Source organism: Panicum virgatum, chromosome 5K (assembly GCF_016808335.1).
Source record: "Panicum virgatum strain AP13 chromosome 5K, P.virgatum_v5, whole genome shotgun sequence".
Taxonomy (NCBI): Eukaryota; Viridiplantae; Streptophyta; class Magnoliopsida; order Poales; family Poaceae; genus Panicum; species Panicum virgatum.
This window is the reverse complement of record NC_053140.1, coordinates 26,831,688-26,856,749: the sequence shown is the minus strand read 5'-3', so window position 1 is coordinate 26,856,749 and position 25,062 is coordinate 26,831,688. Positions and strand designations below refer to the sequence as shown.

The 25,062-nt window shown below is 46.8% G+C and overlaps 1 long non-coding RNA gene across 8 annotated transcripts; it reads left to right on the top strand.

Moving 5' to 3' along the window:
• Positions 1–17,851: 17,851 nt before the first annotated feature.
• LOC120707014 lies at positions 17,852–24,703 on the top strand. Of its 8 annotated transcripts, none has more exons than XR_005688642.1 (5): positions 17,852–18,432; positions 19,454–22,382; positions 22,479–22,625; positions 22,740–23,703; positions 24,441–24,703. It is a non-coding gene; the product is annotated as an uncharacterized LOC120707014 (long non-coding RNA). The 8 variants fall into 8 exon arrangements; XR_005688641.1 differs by lacking the exon at positions 24,441–24,703 and having other exon boundaries at positions 22,479–22,608; positions 22,740–22,824; positions 23,581–23,933; XR_005688640.1 differs by lacking the exon at positions 24,441–24,703 and having other exon boundaries at positions 22,740–22,824; positions 23,581–23,933.
• The last annotated feature ends 359 nt before the right edge of the window (positions 24,704–25,062 follow it).

Below are 25,062 nucleotides of genomic sequence, written 5' to 3'. Positions count from 1 at the left end.
GTCTAGGCCAGTAATCATGGTAACATCCAGCAGAGTAGGGGTCATGGGTCCATGACCAAAGAGGAAACAGTTCAGTGCATCGGACCAGAAATAGCCGATGGTCTTCAGAAGGTTTTCATCTTTATCCAAGGGAGATAATGATAGACTGAGTGCATCAGCTATATTCAGTTCCTGCCACAGGGGCATGTAGGCTTTTGCTACTTTGCTGTACCATGTAGTCCAACTTTCAGGTGGATTGGGCCAGGCTCTTAATCAGTCGGCTTAGGAATTCAAATCAATGTTTTGACTTACAAAAGGGATCCTATTTGCTACACAGGAGATTAAATCTGTGGGATTTTCGTAAGTTCGTGGGCCAAGACAAAAAGATTTTGTATTGAAAGTATGCGGCAGGAGGATGTCTGACACCTGAAGTTCAGAGATTCAGAAATTTACATGTGGTGTCATATTTTAGAGTTTAGGTTGTGTTATCGTCATAAATTAACAGGGTTAATTAATGGGCCGTAAGCGAGTTGGGCTTAAAGCAGAAGTTTAAGAAGGCTTGTAAATCGGCTCCTGCGCGAGTATTTGGGCCATGTGGGCTATGTATCTTTAGATTCAGTTTAGATTAGAGATAGAGTCCATTTTGGACGCGATTAGGTTTAGATTGTTTTCCAAGTCTCCGTACTATAAATATGTACCTTATGTTATTCGTAAAAGGGAGAACGTCATCACGTTTCGCAAACAACAACTCTCGGCGCACCGCCACCCCTAATTCTAGGGTTTCATCCAAGTAAGAGCCATGCTGCCCAGATCGCCTCTTGCGATCAGGGCAGCATTGTTCTTGCTTTTACCTTGGCATTACTCGTACTGAAGCATTTTTGATAGCGAGTAATGCTAGTTATTTTTATGTTCATAGCATGGCTTTTAGTAGATCTATCGTGCTTTTGTTGCTTATCATCTAAGAATATCATGTTATCTCTGTGCAAGTCACGTTTTAATCTTATGCTAATTCTCGTTGCATAGAATTCGTAGCACGGAGACAACACCCTACTTCTTTTCCATCTAGTAGATCTAGTCCGTTATGGTTTACTCTTATACTTAGGAGTTGGCGTAATATCTGCTAGGTTAGGCCTTGCAAACGGGTTGGATGATCCGGTGGCGTATTAGATGCTTTGTCTTAATCTTAACAGGGAATTGATCCGGGAATCGACTTTCGCTTGTTCTTAGGCCTCTATTCTGGTTAAGGTTTAGTTATTTATTACGTTCATTTGGCCTAATTACGTGTAGGATGTTCCGATCTAGCAGTGAAGCTTTTACCGTCGTGGATTAGATTAGCTAGATTTAATCAAAGCAGCTTTACAGTTATTTGCTTTATCTATCAATATCCGGATATATACAGATCCAATTTGACACCGGGACTCGATCGGCTCTTTAAAACCGATGCAAGAGTCGTCCCGGGGAGCCGACCATGGCTCGGACTTATGTTTGCACGTGTTTGTGTATGCAGGCAAGTCGTCGCAAGCACGTTCGCACCCTCCTAATCGGGCATAGGTCAGGTGGCACGCCCTGCGTCTTCAGAAGCCGCGGCGTGTGTTGGAATTGCGGGCCGTTGACGAGGGAGCAGTTCCTGCCAGCGCCCCGGCGACCTCCCGGCTCTTCGTGTTGCTTGTCGCTACTCGCCGGTGGGTTTTGACCGACAACACATTCTGGCACGCTCGGTGGGACCTTCATCAACAACAACGCCCGCTGCAGAGATGACAGGACCTCAAGACAAAGCACCGGTTCCGCCAGCCGCCAAACCTGTCACGTATGAGGAGCTGACTCCAGAACACAAGCAAAAATATGATGAGGTCAAAGCTCAGTTCGAAGCCGATCTCATCGGCTCTTTTGAGAGGACCCGCAACCACGGCATCAGGTGGAAGGGGTTCTCACCCGAAGGCGCTCTCGACAACGTTGACCTATCTGTACCATCAGAGGAGCACACCAGAGCCCTGCGCCAGGAGATGAACTACATGGTGGCTCACACGCTTCATCGACACTCAGAAAGCCTGGTGAATGAGCTCGAGCGTGTGGTACATCGTGTCGTCCAGGAGGTGATCAAGAACCAGTACTCCCCATCAGGACCAATTCTGGGGAGTCACAGGGGAGAGGCCTCACTTTAGTCTAGGCCGCCATTTCCATATTCGCTCACAATCCCAGGACCGCAAGGTTCGCCGATCTACGTCGTCTACAAGATTGGTGGCGACCCTGGAGAAGGCCAGTTCCTGAACGAGCCGCCTAAGGAGATCCCGCATGGCCACACATGCGTATACATACCTGACAGCGTCAGTCCAACGCGCGCGGGACATCTGGTGAGTACAGGAGCTTCAGGGGCAGATGCGGAGAAACAGGCATGGCTAGCAAAGTACGCTACCGGGCCGAGTGCTGAGCCCTCGGCCCCAGGAGTTCTTAGTGTGGATCAGATCAGTGCAATATTAAGAGACCAGTTCGGCATCCTGCCCAAGAGAAAGGCGATTGGCTATTCTAAGCTGTATCCGAGTGATTACGACTTGATCCCGTTGCCACCCAAGTATCGGCTCCCGGAGTTCACTAAGTTCAGCGGGTCAGAAGGGGCCAGCTCCATCGAGCATGTGAGCCGATACCTAACGCAGCTTGGGATGATCTCAGTCTCGGATCCTCTAAGGCTCCGTTTCTTCTCCCAGTCTCTCACAGGTTCAGCCTTTGGGTGGTATACATCACTGCCCCCAGATTCGATCCGGACTTGGAGGCAGCTGGAAGATCAGTTCCACACCCAGTATCATTCAGAGGCTGCTGAAGCAGGGATTGCTAACCTCGCCCAAGTCAGGCAGAAGCGAGGGGAAAGCGTGTCTGAGTACGTACAGTGCTTCAGAGAGGTCAAGAATCGATGCTACTCGTCGTGCATCACAGAAAAGGAGGCAGTCGATTTGGCTGTTCTGGGAATCGCTAAGCCGATCAAGGATCTAGCTTTTCAGTTGGAATTCACCTCTCTGGCGCACATGGTACAGAAGCTCACGACGTATGAACACTATCACCCTGAGTTGTACCAAGAAAAATTCAAACGCCATGTGAATATGGCCCAAGCAGATGATTCTGATGATTCTAACGGGGAACAAGAAGTGGCTGTGGCAGAGTGGACCCGGGGGGCAAACCCCGTCCTGTGCAAGTGGGTCAAACAGAAGGGGCTTGTGAAGGGCTTTGACTTTGACGTGGCCAAGGCAGAGCAGATATTCGACTTACTGCTCAAGGAGAAGCAGTTGAAGCTCCCAGAGAATCACAAGCTGCCAACAGCACAAGAGCTGCAGGGGAGGCTGTATTGCAAGTGGCACCACTCGTTCACCCATGCCACGAATGACTGCAAGGAGCTGCGTCGTCAAATCCAATCGGCTATCGAGCAAGGCCAATTAATTATGGCCCAACACACGATGAAGGTGGACAGTCAACGTTCCCACAGGCTAACGTGGTGGAGTTGTCGGATCTTGGACCTGTGGGCCAGAACTTGGCGTTCCAGATCAACATGGCGGGACCCATGCGCCGCCGTGTCGAGCAGAGGAAAGAGGCCGCTTCTGGCAAACGGCCCCAGGATGAAGATGAGCCAGAGCAGCAGCATGTCACTGAAGAACAAGTGCGTCACATCCGCAATCAGCTCCCAGCTTCCAGTCGGCTTCTGGAAAAGTACCAGTACCAGTACAAGTTGCGCCGCCGATATGAATCGGAAGAGGAGGAGTATGAGCACCACACAGGGAGGACGCTGGGGAGGCGCCAGGATATACGCGACCACTGGTATTGTCCGTTCTTCAGGTACTGTTGGAATTCTGGAATGAGCCGATTGCCTACTATCGATGATTGCTTGGAGTGCAGGCCTCGGGGACGCCAGCCAGGCGAGACATCGGTGTTCTAGCGCTTGGGGCCCAGAACACATCACGACGACCATGGCAAGCGGCCATCCAGGGATGACCTTGAGCTAGAAGAGGAAGATAAGTATCATCGTCCACAAATGGTGTCCTGATGGGCTCAGCCGCTCACAGAAGCGCAAGGTGCAGCGCCTACGCAATCTCGAAGAGGCGGAGACAAGGTATCTTGACGTGCTAAGGAAAGCACGTCCGGATCTCGCAGAGCAAGCCAGGCACCCACGAACGGTGGAAAGGCGCCCTCCAAGGAGGGAGTGGTGCCCCAAGCAGCCAAGAGCCGATGAGAAGCCATCGGCTGATGTGAACATGGTGTTCATGCTCCCGTCGGAGTTTCGGGCGCCAGATCCCAGTCGGCCTCTAAGCGGAGACAAGTCTCTGAAAGTGCTACCCCCCGAGTCCCAACTAAGAAAAGGAAGACCCTCACACGACGAATCTTCAAGAAGACAGCACAACCTTGCCCAAGTCCATCAGACTCCAACACCAACTAGGTAATTCATCCCTCTGAAATTTCCTAAATAATTCCTTTCTTATGCACATATGTACTCTGGTTGATTGTAATCCTTTCTCCAGGACGCAGCTGAAGACATCCTTAGCTCTGGATGCCCATCACAATAGGGAACCGCCGTTCATGAAGTCAATATCGGAATAACTGAAATCCCTGAACAACAAGAACCAACCATCGTGCAAGCAAAAATTCGCAGTGAAGAGACTGCAACAGATGACGTGACGATGGAAGCCCAACCCGAAACTCCCGATGCTCCGATAGAGGCGCGTGACGAACAAGCTGACATAGCCGATGCTACTGTCGCTGCCCCAACTGAGCCGATCACACTCGGACCGACCATCGCTTCTTCCTCACAACAGGTAACATCGCATGAGCCGATAACTCTGTTGATATACCTTGCTCCCAAAACTAACTACCTTGCTCCCAAAACTAACTCTGATATCTCCACAGGGCTTCAATATTTCAGATTTGTTCTCCTTTGACCCGGCATCAACGGGTCTGATCGCCCCTAGAGCGAAGGTACCACCACCACAGTAGCCGATTGACCTCGTGGATCAGCTTCAACACATCAAAAATCTGCTATCTGCTCCAATCAGTACCCTGATCGATGACTCCAGCGAAATACAGAAAGTCCTGAAGCAGATAGAATCCCAACTCCCAGAGTCACTTCGGGTCAAGCTCTGGCCAGCCAGCCATCTCCCCTTCTTTCGGGCAGAGGTGAAAGCAGCGCAACAGAGGATAGAACTAAGGCATTCTCAAATTCCTCTGAAAGCCGACATCGCTGAAAAGTGCAAGATGCTAAACCAGAAGAAGGCAACTCTGGATGCCAAAGCCGATATCTCAGCGAGTACAAGGCGACTCAGCCTCCTGGAGAAAGAACTGGCAGAACTCGAAGGAAAAGTCCGCACTACACAAAGACTGATCCAAGAGGAGAAAGCCTCGATTGCAAACTCCAAGCAAGAAACCCAAGAAATAACCAAGCAAATACGGGCAGAGTTTGCAGAAATCAACACCTTGAGTCAATAGATAGTAACAGGCGATGACAAAGATGACGAAGCAGTCATAGCAAGAGCCGACGCCATACGCGCAGAAGCCATCCATGCCATAGAAGGATTCCTGAACTAGTAGAATAATTCAGAAACATTTAATGTCGCTTGTTAAACTGAAACTTGTATCTATTAAAAACATCTTAAGTCGATGGTTACACATCGGCTGCCTTGATTCTCATATAATTTTTACTTGCTGGACAACTCAACGTGTTGGCCTCTCCAACTTTTGCTTTCTTTCTTTTTTTTTCTTTTTTTTTACTGGCCAACTCAACGTGTTGGCCCATCTCTTTTTTTTGTTTTTTTACTGGCCAACTCAACGTGTTGGCCTATCTCATTTTTTTTACTGGCCAACTCAATGTGTTGGCCTTTTATAATGCAGCCAGATGGATCTCATCGGCTCTTGTTAGTCACCTTCCCACATGCTCGGAAAATATTTCTTGAGGTGTTGGCCATTGACGGCTACAGGAAACTTGACACCATCTAATTCTTCAAGCATGTACACATTTCCAGGCAGGACCTAATCAACTTTGTACGGTCCATGCCAAGTAGGAGACCACTTACTATACTTCCTGTCTTTAGTTCCCAATGGTAGCACTGCCTCCCAAACTAGGTCTCCAACCTAGAATTCTTTCGGCTTGACCTTTTTATTGTATGCACGAGCAACTTTAGCCTTGTTTTCCTTGATCTTCTCGAGTGACCAAAGTCTTAGCTCTATGAGATCCTCCACATTATCGCTCATCAAGGCTGCATACTCTTTAGCCGATAGATCATTCTGAAACTCAACACGCCTTGATCCAGCCGTGATCTTCCATGGCAACACAACGTCTTGACCGTAGACCAGATGGTATGGTGACGTCTTGATGGATCCGTGACATGAAATACGATATGCCCACAAAGCCTCCGACAACACCTCATGCTAGCGCCTAGAATATTCATCGATCTTCCTTTTGATCAGCTTGATAAGGCTCTGGTTGGATGCTTTAGCCTGTCCATTAGCCTGGGCATAATATGGGGATGATCTGATCAGCTTGAACCCCGTGTCATCGCAAACTTTCTAAATTCCTCCGATATAAAGACCGATCCTCCATCGGTCGTAATGGTATGAGGAATCCCAAACCTATGAATGATGTGCTCTTTAACAAAACTGATCACATCTTTCGATGCCACCGACCTCATGGGTACCGCCTCCACCCATTTTGTAAAATAATCCGTGACAGCTAACACCCATTGGTGACCTTTGCTAGATGGCGGGTTAATCTGGCCAATCATATCCATGGCCCAACCCCTGAACGGCCATGGCTTAATGATATGATTCATTACTGATGCTGGCACCATCTGAATCTTGCCTAATCTCTGACATGCCTGACATCCCTTGTAATATTTAAAGCAATCCTCAAGCATGGTAGGACAATAATATCCCGATCGTCTAATCAGTCATTTCATCTTATGAGCCGATTGATGAGTACCGCAGGCTCCTTCATGAACCTCATGCAAGAGCCGATTCGACTCCGAAGGCCACAAACATTTAAACAGCAGTCCTTCCAAAGTCCTGTAGAACATGTCGTCCCCTATAAGAACATACTTCTGTGCTTTGAGTCTTATCCTTATGGGTGCCCCCGAGCCGAATCCTTCAAATAATTGAAGATATCGGCTCTCCAGTCTCCAGGTTCTAGAAACTGAACCTCTACATCGACCCCATCAGCTGTTTCTTTGTATCTGGAAGCCATCTGTGGCAAGTCATTGGCTTCACTGTTCAAAGTCCTTCGTATCCAGTGGAAATTAATGTACCTGAATTGTGACATCAACTCACGGCACTGCATCCATATCGGAAAAAGAGCCTCGCTCTCACATTTATATTCTTCCGTGAGCTGAGAAATCACCAGTTTCGAATCCCCAAATATTTCCACGGCTTTTTCACCAGCTTCCAGGAGTAATTCCATCCCCTTGTGAACGGCCTCATACTCTACTAAATTATTGGTGCATGGAGTAGCCATCCTGATGGAAAAAGAATAAGTCGCCCCACGAGGCGATACCAAAAGAATTCCTACGCCGCACTAATCATCACAAGCCGATCCATCGAAAAACATGGCCCAGGCACATACAAAAAGTGCAGATACGTCAGTGTTGACCCTGTCTGCAATGAGATCTGCCAGTGCCTGTCCCTTGACTGCCTTTTGCAGGTTGATATCGGATATCGAATTCTGACAACGCAAACATCCATTTTCCTAGTCGGCCTTTTAGAATAGGAGCCGACAGCATATGCTTGATGACATCCGATTTACATATGACGATCGTTTCCGCCGAGAGCAAAATATGTCGAAGCTTTGTACATGTAAATAATAAACAAAGGCAAAGCTTTTCAATCTCAAGATACCTGGTCTTGGCATCCAACATGCGCCTGGTGAGGTAGAAGACAACTCTCTCCTAATCGTCATGTTTCTGAATCAGAACCGAGGCGATGGAAGTGTCACCCACGGAGAAAGGCCTGTCCTGCTGAGGCGGAACCAATACTGGAGGCTTCGATAAATATTCCTTGATTTCATCAAGAGCCTGCTGCTGTTTTGCCCCCCAGTGAAACTCATCCTCGGACCTGATCTTCACCAGACCCATGAACGGCTCGATACGCCCAGACAGATTGGAGATAAATCGTCTGACAAAGTTAATTTTGCCGATGAGCTTCTGTAACTCCTTCTTCGTAGTAGGCGGCTTCATTGCCTTTACCGCTTCTTGACTCTTCAAGCCGATCTCGATTCCTCGCTCATCTACCAGGAATCCTAAGAACTGACTGGCCGACACGCCAAAGGCACATTTCTTTGGGTTCATTTTGAGCCCAAACTTCCAAGTCTGCTCCAAAACCTTACGCAAATCTTCCAGATGCCCCCCAGCCGATGTGGATTTGATCACAACATCATCAATGTAGATTTCTACCAGCTTGCCGATGAGATCATGAAAAATGTAATTCATGGCGCGTTGATACATTGCACTGGCATTTTTCAATCCAAAGGTTATAACCAATTACTCGAACAAACCGACCGCACCTGGTTCTCTGAACGCGGTCTTGCTTATATCCTCTAGGGCCATGAAGATCTGGTTGTAGCTGGCATTACCATCCATAAAACTCAGCATTTTGTGACCGGCAACGGCGTTGATCAACATTTCTGCCACGGGCATCGGATATTCGTCCTTTGGCGTCGCTCTGTTGAGGTCTCTGAAATCCACACAGACTCTCCATCGGCCATCCTTCTTTTGTACAGGGACCACACTGGAGATCCATTATGCATACCTACATAGCCTGATGAACCCTGCGTCCAACATCTTTTGCACCTCTTTCTTGACCTCTTCCAGGACTTCAGCCTTCATCTGCCTTGCTCGTTGTTGAAACGGCCGAAATCCTTTCTTAAGCGGGAGCCGATGTTCGACGATGCTTCTATCTAGACCAGGCATTTTAGTACAATCCCAGGCGAAACAATCCCGGTATTCCTTCAACAATGCTATCATCGGCTCACGCAGGTTTGGGTCTAGCTTCTTGCTGATAAATATTGGTCGCGGCTTATCCCCGGGACCGATATCAACTTCCTCCAGATCGTCAGCTGATGTAAACCCGTACCCCAACTTGCCGTCGCCTGTAAAATCGACTGTGGACGCAGGCGACTCGTCATCATCTGCCACGTCGACAACAAACACGGGGAGGTGGCAAAAGAAAATTTTCGGCCGACCGCACGGGCCGGTCATCTCTATATTACACCTCGAAACTGAATGCTCATTAATTAACCAACTGCCAGAGCAGGCTAAAGTCTATCCACAATGTAACAGTTTCGACTCTAGACAAGAATTGTCTATTTTTTAGGGCCGGTCGCTGGGACCGGTCTCTCTAAACCTGCTAGGCTCCGTAGCGTGCCAGGATGTATTTATTCTGTGAGGCCAGTGGATATGACCAGCCTCAATCTGTTTTTTGTCGCTTCGATCCGATCACAATCTTCCAGCGCGATCCCTGAGATCGTCTTTTGCCCTTCCGTGTCCCAGGCATTCATGTCTGCGAGCGAAACCTCACTGGAGTCATCTGCACTGACCACCTCCACTTCATCGCCATCCCCTTAGACCAAACACTGGTGCATCGTGGAAGGGACACAACAATTGGCGTGAATCCAATCCCTCCCAAGCAGCACTGTGTACGTACTCTTACTGTTGACGATGAAGAACGAGGTTGGGACGGTCTTGCGGCCCACTATCAACTCCACATTGAGGACGCCCCGTGCCTCCGACGGCTGGCCGTTGAAATCATTGAGCATCACGTTGGTCTTGATAAGATTAGCAGCAGAACAACCCAATCGGCGCAGTACTGAGTACGGCATTAGATTGACCGCGGCGCCAGTGTCGACCAACATCCTGTTCACAGGCTTGCCGTCGATGAGGCCCTTGAGATATAATCCCTTCAGGTGCTTGTAGCCTTTCTCCTTGGGCTTCTCGAAGATGAACGGCTGTGGGCCAAGATTCAGCTACGCGGCGGCCAATTCCTCCGGTTGGGGCGCCCGAAACTCCGACGGGAGCACGAACACCATATTCACATCAGCCGATGGCTTTTCATCAGCTCTTGGCTGCTTGGGGCACCACTCCTTCCTTGGAGGGTGCTTTTCCACCCTTCGCGGGTGCCTGACTTGCTCCGCGAGATCCGGATGCGCTTTCCTCAGCACGTCGAGGTACCTTGCTTCTGCCTCCTCGAGATTTCGTAAGCGTTGCACTATGCGCTTCTGTGAGCGGCTGAGCCCGTCAGGACACCATCGTGGAGGATGATACTTATCTTCCCCTTCTAGCTCAAGATCATCCCTGGATGGCTGCTCAATATGGTCGTCGTGACGTGCTTTGGGCCCCAAGCGCTAGAACACCGACGTCTCGCCTAGCTGGCGTCCCCGAGGCCTGCACTCCAAGCAATCATCGATAGTAGGCAATCGGCTCATGCCGGAATTCCAACATTACCTGAAGAATAGGCAATGCCAGTGGTCGCGTATAGCCTGGCGCCTCACCAGCATCCTCCCTGTGCGGTGCTCATACTCCTCCTCTTCCGATTCATATCGGCGGCGCAACTTGTACTGATACTGGTATTTTTCCAGAAGCCGATTGGAAGCTGGGAGTTGATTGCGGATGTGACACACTTGTTCTTCAGTAACATGTTGCTGCTCCGACTCATCTTCATCCTGGGGCCGTTTGCCAGAAGCGGCCTCTTTCCTCTGTTCATCACGGCGGCGCATGGGTCCCGCCATGTTAATCTGGAATGCCAGGTTCTGGCCCTCAGGTCTAAAATCCGACAGCTCCACCACGTTAGCTTGTGGGAATGGCTGACTGTCCACCTCATCGTGTGTTGGGCCAGAATTAATCGGCCTTGCTCGATAGCCGATTGGATCTGACGACGTAGCTCCTTGCAGTCATTCGTGGCATGGGTGAACGAGTGGTGCCACTTGCAGTATAGCCTCCCCTGCAACTCTTGCGTCGTTGGCAGCTTGTGATTCTCTGGGAGCTTCAACTGCTTTTCCTTGAGCCGTAAGTCGAATATCTGCTCTGCCTTGGCCACGTCAAAATCAAAGCCCGTCACAAGCCCCTTCTGTTTGACCCACTTGCATGAGACGGGGTTTGCCCCCCGGCTCCACTCTGCCACAGCCACTTCTTGTTCCCCGCTAGAATCATCAGAATCATCTGCTTGGGCCATATTCACATGGCGTTTGAATTTTTCTTGGTATAGCTCAGGGTGATAGTGTTCATACGTCGTGAGCTTCTGTACCATGTGCGCCAGAGAGGTGAATTCCAACTGAAAAGCCAGATCCTTGATCGGCTTAGCGAGCCCCAGAACTGCCGAATCGACTGCCTCCTTTTCCGTGATGCACGATGAGTAGCATCGATTCTTAACCTATCTAAAGCGCTGCATGTACTCTGATACACTTTCACCTCGCTTCTGCTTGACTTGGGCGAGGTCGGCAATCCCGGCTTCAGCAGCCTCTGAATGATACTGGGTGTGGAACTGATCTTCCAGCTGCCTCCAAGTCCGGATCGAATCTGGGGGCAGTGACGAATACCACCCAAAGGCTAAACCCGTAAGAGACTGGGAGAAGAAACGGACCCTTAGAGGATCCGACACTGAGATCATCCCGAGCTGAGTTAGGTATCGGCTCACATGCTCGATAGAGCTGGCCCCTTCTGACCCGCTGAACTTGGTGAACTCCGGGAGCCGATACTTGGGTGGTAACAGGATCAAGTCGTAATCACTTGGATACGGCTTAGAATAGCCGATGGCCTTTCTCTTGGGCAGGATGCTGAACTGGTCCCTTAATATTGCACTGACCTGCTCCACACTCAGAACTCCTAGGCCCGAGGGCTCAGTGTAACACCCGGTTTATAAAAGGACATAAACCGAGCAATCATATACGTGCCAGGATCAAGTCACATGTATATACAACAGAATGAACAATATATCATAGCACATATCACGTAAAAAGATATAATAAAACGAGTACGAATGTTATTTATTACATTAATGACAAAAATGTTTGATACAGCGGAAGCGAAGTACAAATACGATAAAAACTCTCCGAAGCTGAGCAGGGCGCCACAGGGACGTCGACTGGGAGACGAATGCCTAGAAGTCCTCGTAGTCCTGGTAGCGCTGAGCGAACTCCCTCGCGTCGGCAGGAACTGAGCAGCAGTAGTGTATCCGCAAGAGGAAAAAGAGTAGAGTAGGCAAGAGTGAGTACACAACTTGTCCTCAACAAGTATAACACAAACTATGAGGCTCTAGGTTGGCTGACTGACTGCATTAGCTTTTAAGTCTTGGAAATTTTTTTATTAAAGCTATTTACTACAAGTTGATGAATTACCATAAACCCAGTTACATAGTAATTAATCAAAATTAATCATGATACTACTGAGAACTATACCAAACCAAGCCACCCGGGGAAACCTACCTCGTCAAAGGAAGATAACCCCACTAATCAAAAGGAGGATCTGGGCCGCTCATGACCGTGAGCACGGCTAGTATACCAGTTTTACACTCTGCAGAGGTTGCACATCTTTACCCACAAGTCATGAGCTACGCTAGTTGTTCATCACACTTCCTTAGGTGAGATGACTAGCAATCTCACTACGAGGCCTTTACAAAGAATCTCGTTGGTAGGGAGTAACCGCGAGGGTTGGATCGGCGACTATGGAGCAGGTCTAGTGGGCGTCAAGAATACCACAGACGAGGCCACTCAGTACGAGGGACATAGAAGCTTACCACCCTTGCCCCGCAGGTAAGTTATACTTAAGAATTGGCATAATATCTGCCGGAGCGCGGTGCCTGGGCACCTAGAGTGCGCCAGGGTCTACGGCATCTAGAGCAAAGAGGGCTGGGAGGACTCGGGGTGCTTACCCAGGGCTTGGGTCGGCCGGATCTGCAGCGGAGCGACGTCGGCGGGGCGCAGAGGCGGCGCTTGACCGGAGCTCGTGGGGGAGGCGCTGCAGGGCTTGCTCCAGCCTCGGATCTCCTCAAGAAGGCGCGGGGTCATGCTGCGAACGAGAACCGGGGGTCAGTGATGCTCGGGACTCGCCGGCGGTGTGAAATTATGGCGGCGGGTAGACTTACCCGCGGCGGCGTTCCGGGGAAATCCCGGCGCGTGTAGGGCTTCGGGTCGGGGCAGTGGCTTCGGTGATGCCCCTGGAGTCGAGGCGAGGCTTCTGCGCGGCTCCGGTGGGGCTGGGGTGCGGCGGAGTGGCTTGGCCGCGGCGGCGCAGAGCGGCGGCACGGCGGAGCAACGCGGAGGCAGCGGCTAGGGTTTGTTGCGGCGCTGCGGGGCGAGATGGTGGGCGCAGAGGGCCGCAGGGGCCACTTTAAGGAGGTCCGGGCATCTTGGGCGGGCGTGCCCCGGAAGGAAGCTCGCCGGGAATCTAGGCGGGACGGGCGCGACCGTTGCGCGAGGAAGAAGGAGGGCTGGCGCGTGGGGTCGCTCGGTCAACCACAGAGCGGGGCGAGAGCGCGGGTGAAACTAGGCCGCCGGGTGCTGGGCCGTGGCGCTGGGCCTGGTGACGCGGGAGTGGGGAGCGCTGGGCCGCGTGGAGGGAAACGGGCCTGGATGAGAGGGAGAGGAGGGGAGCTGGGCTGGGCCGCCAGGAGAGAAAACGAGCTGGGCCGCGGAGAGAGGGAAAGGAGCAGGCCGGGCTGGGTAGGCTGTTGGGCTGGGTTTTGGGTCTTTCTGGTTCCCTTCTCCTATATCTTTTCTCTTTTCCTTTTCCCTCTCAACTCAAAACTATTTGAATTTAAATTCAAATTTGAATTCAAAACCCTAGCACTCAACCAAATAAAACAATGCACCAGCATGAATGCACAAGCATGTTGAACTTAGACAAATTTTTAATTACTTGTGGAACAAAATTAGATTAAATGTAAGACTAAGCAAATTAAATCCTAGAAAATTAAATAAAACCAATTAAATTTATTATTAATTACTGAAATTTAAATTAGGGTGTTACACTCAGCGCTCGGCCCGGTAGCATACTTTGCTAGCCACGCTTGTTTCTCCGCATCTGTCCCTGAAGCTCCTGCATTCACCAGCTGTCCCGCACGCGTTGGGTTGATGCTATCAGGTATGTACATGCACATGTAGCCATGCGGGATCTCCTTAGGAGGCTCGTTCCGAAACTGGCCCTCCCCGGGATCACCGCCGATCTTGTAGACGACGTAGATCGGCGAAGCATGTGGACATGGATTTGTGAGCGAGTATGGCAATGGCGGCCCAGACTGAAGTGGGGCCTCTCCCCTGTGACTCCCCAGGATTGGTCCTGATGGGGAGTACTGGTTCTTGATCACCTCCTAGACGACACGATGTGCCACACGCTCGAGCTCATTCACCAGTCTTTCTCAGTGCCGATGAAGCGTGTGATCCACCATGTAGTTCATCTCCTGGCGCAGGGCTCTGGTGCGCTCCTCTGATGGTACGGACAAGTCAACGTTGTCGAGAGCGCCTTCGGGTGAGAACCCCTTCCACCTGATGCCGTGGTTGCGGGTCCTCTCGAAAGAGCCGATAAGATTGGCTTCGAACTGAGCTTTGACCTCATCGTATTTCTGCTTGTGTTCTGGAGTCAGCTCTTCATACGTGACAGGTTTGGCGACCGGTAGAATCGGTGCTTAGTCCTGAGGTCCTGTCATCTCTGCGGCGGACGTTGTTGCTGATGAGGGTCCCACCGGGCGTGCCAGAATGTGTTGTCGGTCAAAACCCACCGGCGAGTAGCGACAGGCAACACGAAGAGCCGGGAGGTCGCTGGGGCACTGGCAGGCACTGCTCCCTCGTCAACGGCCCGCAATTCTAGCACACGCCGCGGCTTCCGGAGACGCAGGCCGTGCCACCTGACCTATACCCGATCAAGAGGGTCCGAACGTGATTTGCGACGATTTGCCTGTATACACAAACACGCGTAAACATAAGTCCGAGCCGTGGTCGGCTCCCCGGGACGACTCTTGCATCAGCTTTAAAGAGCCGATCGAGTCCCGGTGTCAGATTGAATCTGCATATCCAGATAGTAATGGATAAAGCAAATAACTGCTTCAATTAAACCTAGCTAATCTAATCTACAACGGTAAAAGCTTCACTGTTAGATCGGAACATCCTACACATAATTAGGCCTAACGAGCGTAATAGATAACCAAACCTTAACCAGAAAAGAGGCATAAGAATAAGCGAAAGCCGATTCCCAGATCAATCCCTATTAAGATCAAAGCAAAGCATCTAATACGTCGCCGGATCATCCAACCCGTTTGCAAGGCCTAACCTAGCAGATATTATGCCAATTCTTAAGTATAGGAATGAACCATAACAGATTAGATCTACTAGATAAAAAAGAAGCAGGGTGTTATCTCTACACGACTAATTCCATGCAAACGAGAATTAGTATAAGATTAAAACATGATCACGCAGAGATAACATGATATTCGTAGATGATAAGCAATAAAAGAACGATGAATCTACTAAAAATCATGCTACGAAAATCAAGATAACTAGTATTACTCGCCATCAAAAACACTTCAGTACGAGTAATACCAAGGTAAAAGTAAGAACAACGCTGCCCTGATCGCAAGAAGCGATCAGGGCAGCATGACGCTTACTTGGATGAAACCCTAGAATTAGGGGTGGCAGTGCGCCGATAGTTTTTTTTTGCAAAACGTGATGACGTTCTCTCTTGACAAATGTCATAGAGTACATATTTATAGTCCGGAGACTTGGAAAACAATCTAAATTAACGTGTCCATATCGGACTCTATCTTTAACTCAATCTGAACTAAATCTAAGGATACATGGCCCACATGGCCCAAATATTCACAAGCCTTATTTGATTCCTGCTTTAAACCCAACTCGCTTGCGGCCCATTAATTAACCCTATTAATTTATGGCGATAACACCCTCTCAAACCATTATTTTTCTCTCCTATTATTTTGCTACAGCCTATTGTCCCAAAGCAGCCCGGGTCTAGTTTTGTGGCCTTCCTTGACGGCCCACACCAGAAAAAAAAAATAGGACAAACCCATTTGGCCACATAGCAGATGGAAAACTGAAAAAAATAATAGAGAGGAGATGGGCTCGAACCCTGGTCCACAACTTAAGAGGCGACTTCCTCACCATTGCACTGCTCCAACATTTGTGTTGAACTTGGTATTAATATTTTTATACAATGTACACGGTGTAAATTTGGAGAATAAAGAGGCCATGGAGAAACGGGACTTCGAACATAAGACCGCGCGCAACTTAACTGCCAGGTCATTAGGTGCCAGGGCCACTTTATTATTACAGCCAGGTCCTCAGCCGCCGGTATTTACAAAAAAAAAAGCATTGAGATCGAGCACTCAAGTCTGCCTCGCCATACCAGTGAACCACAAGCTTTGGTTGTAGTTCACCCTACTAATGGTTTGGGTTGAAATGAGTTTTGTGAATTGGATTTTGATATGGATTGTGTTTGAGTGGGTTGAAATGGGTTGAAATGGGTTGAATTAAATAATGAGTTGGGGGTGGAGTGGGTTCTATGTAAATACGGGTTGAGATGGATTGGGGTGGGTTGAAATTGATATTTTGTCCAAAATAGTATGGACCCTAAAACTAAAAATCACGCATTCACATCATAAAATTTCAACCCTTTTGTTTATAAAAATCCGCTTTTTTCTCGAACCATTAAATTAGCAGACGAAATATATAATAAGATTAATATTAGATGTATAAAAGATAAATCTTAATCACTAGCTCAATGGTTCTGCTCTTGGTTTTGACAGTGCGTCACGGTTCGATTCTGCACTAAGCAGCAAAAAGGTTTAGCCTTTTTTTGGCGCGAAAAACTGAGGCACTCCAAAAAAAAAATGAGGGGCAGCAGGAATTGAACCAGCGACCTCACATACAGCATGTGCTGGCTACACTGGACTCCTAATGTAGGTGTGGTGCTATGCGAACATTTGAGTTTGGAGTGTGGCTGACGTGCAACCCATACAGCCGGATGGTCGCGCGATGAACGTGACACGTGCCGCACGGCCAGGTTGCTGTATACTTAATATTTTTCTTTTTAATCTGTAGTATACAGTTGAAACTTGTATTTCTCGGTCATATTAACTTCAAATTCGTCTATTCTTTTTTCTAACATTTTGTAAAATCATGATCTTTCATTTAATATTATTGTCTTATGTGTTTATTGCGAATTTATGAATCGGATTGATATGACTTCATTTCTCCCACTTACGAAGAGCATAGAAACATATATTTTTGCATAAAAATTGGTAATATAACTTCATATTTTATAATGTTATGATTAGTGTAAGGTCATATCCAAATTTGAAGTTCATACAAGTAAAAAATGTTATGAGGTATTCAAATCTCAAAGTTTGACGTGAGTTATTGGAAACTATGTGCGAGACGTATCCTTTTTTGAACAATGCATGCTCCCACTTTACTAAAACTATTTGATTTTTTTTAGCAAGATTATGGATCCAAAATATATTTCCATACCAATTTGTAGAAGTTTTTGACCAAATTAAGATATTATTGTAATTATTATGTGGTAATTTTGAGAAAGGAGTTTTAATTATCCCTAATAAACTTTTGAATATTTCATCTATCTCCAAGAAATGGGCTAGAATGAAATATGTGAGCCTAAATATATTTTTTTGTAATTGTTTTAATTTTATTAGAGGTACATACAATTCAACTTGGAATATGTAGATCTATATCGCTCGAAGAATTGGAGGCCTCCAGGAGCATCTCGCTGTTCTCGCCATTAGCATCGCGCCGCGTAAGCCGCCGGGTGTAGGACGCTAAAGAAAAAATAACGGAGATTAGTATAGCATCGCCATGTGTGGTCAGTCCGCGAGTCGCGTTGTCTCTACGCGATGCCAAACGGAGACCTACGCACCGTCCTTGACTGCGGAAAGAATCGCCCCCATTTGGTTCGTCTCGCAGTCGCCGCCCCCTCCTCACCCTTGCCTTCCCCACCATGGTCAGGGTCGTCCTCGAGCCGACGCTTTGGCTAAACCTCACGGTCATCCTCCTCTGCCGTTTACTGACCTCAATCATGGATCCTGATCCCTGACACTGCGTTCCCATCATGCCCTTCCTTATTCCTCTTTCACCCACCCCCTGACATGAGAGAGGAACATGCACCTCGATGCGAAGGATGGGGAGTGGAGCATGGTGTAGCAGAATCCCTGACTGCCGGATCCTTAGAAGCCTGACCGCGAGATCCACAGCACAACAGCCGTCTCCGGTCCTGCTAGCTTCTGCCTGCCTCGCACGACCTTCCCTGAACCCATCAACCATTGTTGTGCCTGGCTGCCTGCGTCAACCATGCATGCAGGCCCCTGCTCACGGTTGAATTTTCTATGTTCACAAGAGACGATGTCAGCTAGCTTCCTACCTTCTGCTCAGCTCTCAATCTGACAATCTCCTCGGCATTGCATCCAGACGTCAAGTTTGGAGAGGTAAGCGGTGCCTTTGCCATGCTAATAATTCGTTTGTTTCTTTTTTTTTGTTTATTATTACATTTAATTTCTTCAACGCTTCTTTTGGTATATGGTGATTGGTGAATATATATTAACTTGAGCTCTGTCCCAATCCCAATTCTTAGCGCAGTCCACCATATTGCCCAAAGATTTATGCATCGTGGGACTCACCCGATTAGCTAGAAAGTTGTGCCAAGTTCTTCCCCTGCTAATCCTTCAAGGATGTTTTGTTTGTGAACAGATTTGATGCTCACTGTCTATCCTTCCTAGAAGAAGTTAATTGGCAAAGATTGCTGCAAACTAGAATTCTTTTAGCATCATGCATATATGCTGAGTTTTTCTCATATCATATTATCTACTCAACAACTGCTTCTACTTTATATTAGGATATAATACTGTGATACCTAATTTAGCAATTCACAACATAGTTCTGATTTTAAAGATTCTTGTTTTCAATTGTCCTGTGTACAATTGTCTGATCAGAAATAAATTATTGTCTGATCGTTAACTATATTGTTCCATGCAATTGTCATTGCCTCCATCAGATTTTATTCTAGAGAATATATGCCTTCCAAAGGTTAGTGGTGACCACATGAATTCTTTCCTGCTGTCCTCGGGTATCCAATTCAAGAAGGAGGCGCAGTAGTGTATTTTTGAGCAAGTATGCTAATATAAGGTTCAACGGTGGACAGTCGACATATATGTTTGGTGAACAATCTATCTATAGGATTCAGAAGAAGCAAATCAGGTTAGCTGATGGCTTTGATAGCCCCTTTTGGTTAAGTTAGCTTTAGAAGGTTTCTACTCCTTTTTTCCCTCAAGTTTATTCTTTTGTTGCGTGATATGTGTCGAAACTCAATCATTCTCATACCATTTCATGCTGATATCGGATACTTGCATATTATAATTGTTCTTAAGCCCTCAGCCATTGTATATGTGTTCAAAATTATATATGTATGCATCACGTCTACAGATTTTTTTTCCACCATGCAACTCACAGATGGGATGGGGCTTTCCTCTGCTTTAAAAGGATAGTTGCTGGCTGCAGTTACAACAACATGAAGGCACCTCCAAGAGCAGCATGAAGCAGAGTCATTAAGTGAAATCTTATGCATCTGTAGCTTATACCATATTTGTTAGCTATTGTTAATTGTTTTATTTTCGCAACCATGGTGAACTGAAACCTTTTTGCATATGAGTAGATTTTCAAAAGGTGAAAGATGTAATTTGCATTGTGCAGGAATTGTCTTGAATTGAGGCTTAAATAGTATTCTTATCACAAAGAAGGGTGTAATAGGTACAGCTAAACCTTTTTGCTTGCCTACAGCACAAGGTACTGATACTTATTATTATATTTGGTGTCTATGCAATGATATAGTCGTTTATGCTTTGCAAATCCTATAGCTCTTGATCAACTTAGAGTTCATTAGTCTTTGCAAATCTGAATAACTGGTTATATATTAAGCCATCTTTATGGATAAACAATGATTCATGCCTTTCCACACTATTTATAAGTCTACCCGTCCTTTCCAAACTATTCAACAGTATGGTTGCCGGCGGATAGCCTTGCAATTTCCATTTGATTGAACTTTGTTGTATGATTAAAAGGGGGCAAACAAACCTACACCCGATATAATCATCGGCCACTATGACTACCCTAATGGTATAGTGTTGACAGCACATACCATCCACGCCTTCTCTACAGGCGCGGCGTTAGCGCGCCCACCATCCTAGTTACTTACTATAAGCACGCAGAAATTTATTTAATTGATAGAAAATACCAAATATATTCAAATTTTTTTGAAACTTCTACATGACAACTTCAATGTTGTCCAGTACATTTTAAAAGTGTATTGGCTATTTAAGATACTATTTTTTCAAGTTATTTCACAAGAGTGCTTTAAATATACAGAAAAAAGAAAAATATCAATCTGAGACAAATATGGGCTGTTTTTTTGCTCAGCCCAATCGGTCCAAATGTCCCTGACCATCCATCTCCAATCCGATGGTTAGCATCACATCTCCATGATATAAAATGAGTTGAAACCCTAGCTTCTCCTCTCTCACTCGTCCTCCTCCTCAAACTGCCGGCTACCCGGGATACAGATTGAGTGCCTTTGCTTCCTAATGGCACGTTGTACCTTTGCTTCTATATCCAGCCATCTATTTCTAATCTAACATCTCCTGTCTTTCTTAAGATAAAACTGAATGCCTCCGCATTTTTCAGCTATTGTGGCCTAGCAAATCCACAGTTTCAAATAATGATATCGTTTACTATTATTTGAGCAGCATCCTTAGACTACTAGCTAGCATGGAGATTTAGCATAAAAAGAGCCAACTATACAAAGTGTGCTAGAGATTAAATATAAAATAAAGTTTGCATTTTAAATCAATTGAAATAATACTCATAGTACAACACTAATATAAGGCACTTTGAATCACTTAAATTGATATTCTGGCACAACAAATGCTAAGGCTGGATAACGAGCCAGCTCGGCTCGACGCGTTAAAAGCCCAAGGCTGTGTTTAGATCACTAAAAATTTTGGATAAAATTCACTATAGCAATTTTCAATCGAATATTAGATAGACTAAACATAATCTAATTATAAAACTAATTACATAGATGGACGAGAAATCACGAGATGAATCTATTAAGTCTAATTAATCTGCCATTAGAAGTTGTTTACTGTAGCACAACATTGTCTAATTATGGTTCAATTAGACTTAAAAGATTCGTCTCGCTATTTCAACAGGGGTTCATAATTAGTGGTCAAACGTTCGAAATTACTGTAGTGTTGAAAAAATTTTGGGAACTAAACGAGGTCTGAGCTGACTTGTTAAGCTCATGAGCTGGGCTCATCAATTTTATCCGAATCAATTCAGGCTGCAAAAACAACTATCCATATCGATTCACTCCGAGGAACCGAAGAATCGAATGCCCACCCTTGGAGCAGCAGCCGGGGATCAGCGCAGCGCGGGAGCAGTGCGCGCCCCACTCACTGAGCCGGTTTCCCTGGTAAAAAAAGCTAGATGGATAAAGTTTTGCCTATGGCCTATACCAGCCTTTGGGTGATTGATATACGGTGGATTTGATGCAAGAAGTTACAACGTGCCTTTAAGAAGCTAAGGCACTGAATCTGTGCCCGGCTACCCGCGCCTCCTCAAATCTGCTCGAGGCGAACTCCAAACCCTAAGATCATTCTCGGTGGGAGTTTCATGGAGAATTTCATGACATTAAATACTATCAATTTTGCTGACATGGCAAGGAAAGAGAATGATGGAGTTTTATGAGATGTGAGGAGAGTTTCATCCCCAAAAAACTCATCTGACACGGTTATCTAGTTCTCAATATAGATATCTAGATATCTGTGCCCGTAAAACTCCCACGAAGACTGACCTTAACTCTTCTTCTCTTCCCCCAAATCCGGCACCCGGCCTCCGCCTCCACCTCCTAGGCTCCTACCGCACCCGTCCTCGCCTCCCCCACCCCCTTCCCCAAACGGCTCATCCCCGGCCACCGTCGCGCGTTGCCCCTCCCCTCCCCTCCCCTCCCTCCCTCCCTCTCTGGCCCCGCGAAACCCCGCCCCTGGTGTGGAGGCGGTGCGACGGTGGCCGACGCTGGCATCGCTAAGCCCAGCGTCCCGCGTGGAGGTGGCGCGCGGGTGTCGCCCAGGGCCGGACCTCAGGATGGACGGTCCGGGTGCTCATGGATCCAAGGGCGGGGGTGAGCTCCGGCCCCATCGCATGCATTCAAGGGCTGCGGCGGCGGCAGCCTCCCTGAACATCGATTTCTCAAAGCACATGGAGAATGTCGTCCCCATCCTCGGTGCATCCATGCTCGGTCCACCCCCCCTCCCACCGCGTTACCGGTCGTCGTGGTTGCTCCTGCCGTCCCGTGCGACCTTCTCCAACAACGTAGCAGATCCAGGTAAACATCCTCCAAGTTCACTCCACAATCTCCTCTAAATCACCTGTTTCCCTTCTTTTCCTCATCACTGGCCCACTCTGTTCCCCTTCTTGCTAGATCTGCTGGGGAGGTGCCACCAGCAAGTAGGCCGGGAACTGCGCCGTGAGCGGGGCGGTGGCCGCGGCTGCGCGATGAGGCTAGAACTGCGCCGTGAGCAAGCCTGCAGATGGGCGAGAGCTTCTTTCTTGTCAATGCCTTTCCTTCGTTCGTTCTATATCCTTACAAATACTTCCTCTGCATCTTATGCTTCAATTTTTTTAATTAATCTGCATCTTATGCTTCAATTTTTTTAATTAATCTGCATCTTATGCTTTGAAGTTCTCTGCTAAGTGCGTGATCTAGCGACAGAGGGAGGCCAGCACGACACCATCGCCTACAACCTATTTGAGCAAATACCAGAAAGGTATGATGCCTACTGAGACAGCCTATTAAGTGGTGCCAGTTTGCTCCAGTCATACTTCATGCGTCGGTTACTTCTTTATTGCACAATCTTGAATGCAAATGTAAAATAGTGAGGAAATCAAATGTAAAAAAGAAGCTCCAGCTCACTTCATATTTGTTTTGAGTTACTGTGAACCGGTTCCTTGAGTAGCTATGTTTATTTTGTTTGTGTGACGATTGATGATTAGATTATCCTAGATAAAGTTAATCATGATTGCACTCTAGAAACCAATCAATGTGCATACAAGTTTATAGCTAATTCTTTTCTTTTGAGCTGCTATCAGTCCCTTGGTTAATTCAGTTAGCTTATGTTACATGTGTCCCATTACAATAAGCAATATTTTTTTTTTGCTTTTTGATTTGACTGCTCCCTGGATTACTTTCTTTGACTTTGTTAATGTTTCATTTTTTTGACACTTTTTATATGTGAGAAATAGCTTGCTTCTAGATATTGTTAAGCACTATCTAAGTTTGCTTCAGAAATACTTCTTTATTAATTAAGATTGATTCTTTGTTGACAAAAGTAATGCATCAGTTGTACTCACCACCATGTGTGCTATATCATGTGCCAACGACTTGTAAAATCTTTATTGTTCTGCATATGCCAGTTACATTTCACTTTGGTGTGCGCAGCACGCTTTGATCCATGTACAGTCATCTGGTGCAATGTTCCCTGATACATCTTCTTGCATACAATTAATCACTTCATTTGCTGCAGTTTAAACTTGGATTCCTGGATCTGATGCCACTGGTCTCTTGTTTGTGAAGAATTGTAGATCTCCATCTCCACATTCCGCCCCCTCTATTCTATGGTCTGCTTGGGCTCGTAGGTGGTTCTTTGGTAAAGAAATGAAAAAAAAACTTCCTTCAATCATTCTTTTGCTTGAATGAAGAAACAGTTGATCTAATTTAATCACTTGCTGCTTGTAATGTGTCATGTTAGGTGCCGCTTTAGTCCCTTGTCATTGTAGCTGATATGCTTGTCATTGTTTGTATAAAAGTCAGTAACTTTATACATGTCCACTTTCTGTTCGATGAACACTCCAAGAAATAAATGCGTGATTCTTTGTTGAACTGGCTCTGATAATATATATAGATATAGCAGTAGTCATATATAGATATGCCTGTACAAAATTACACATTGTTTCACTTAGCTCATCCCTATATATGTATATAAAATAGGTTTGTTAGGACTGCCGTCTGACTTGTATTTAGTATTCTACTAGAAATATGGCGCGCCTTTGGCGCGCGGTTATGACCCGTTTTTTAGCATGCGTAATGTGGCATTAGATATAGAGGATATAATTGTTAGCTTATTTCAGCGTATTGGTGAGTATGAAGCTGCTTTTATTGAGTTTGATTATCTACCTTGAGTAATAATCCTGCTGAGCTATACCAATATAAAAGTAACTTAGTATGATAAATAAAGTGTGTGTGTTGGCATGTGCATGTCCTACAATTCTCTTTTTTTCATGAATTGATTTATATGTACATCCATTTTCTAGATGTCGCCCTTGTAGCTGGTGTCTAGCCATTGTTATCTGAGTTCCTACACTTCTCTTCTGTCTAATTCTGGAGGAATGAAGGAAGGGAAATACTGGGGATAATGCTCAGTCGAAGGTGTGATTTTACGAACTTGGGTCATCAAATTGAAGTCCTTGCGTCCTTGCTCCATTGTGGCTACAGGAAGAGAGAACACTAACAAATGTGGTATGGTCTGGAGGGATGCCATATACTCTAGCATTTTCTCAAACCTATCAACCACCTGTACTCCATGTACATTCTGCTGCAGTGCAGTGATCATGTCCGTTCATGAAATTACACAGAAGGATCTTCTGCTATCTCAAATTGTTGAACTGCATCGCCCAAGCTGCCACATTTTGAATACATGGTGATAAGCGAGCTAGCAACGCCATCACTGTCCAAGAACACTGTCTTCATTATAGAGGCATGTATGCTTGCTCGCTCCAAGAGCCCATGACAGTAATGACACCATACATGCTGATGCCTGCAATGCAGTAGCTAGCATAGGACACATCATCGGGCAAGACACCATCCCTGCAATCCATAGCATCGAACAGGACCAAAGCTTTCCGCGAGCACCCATACCTCGTGACACGCTCACCTGATCTAGAAGCATCTCCCACCTTGCCCGGCCACCTCCCTGAACACCGACAGTGCTTTGAGATACATCTTGTTC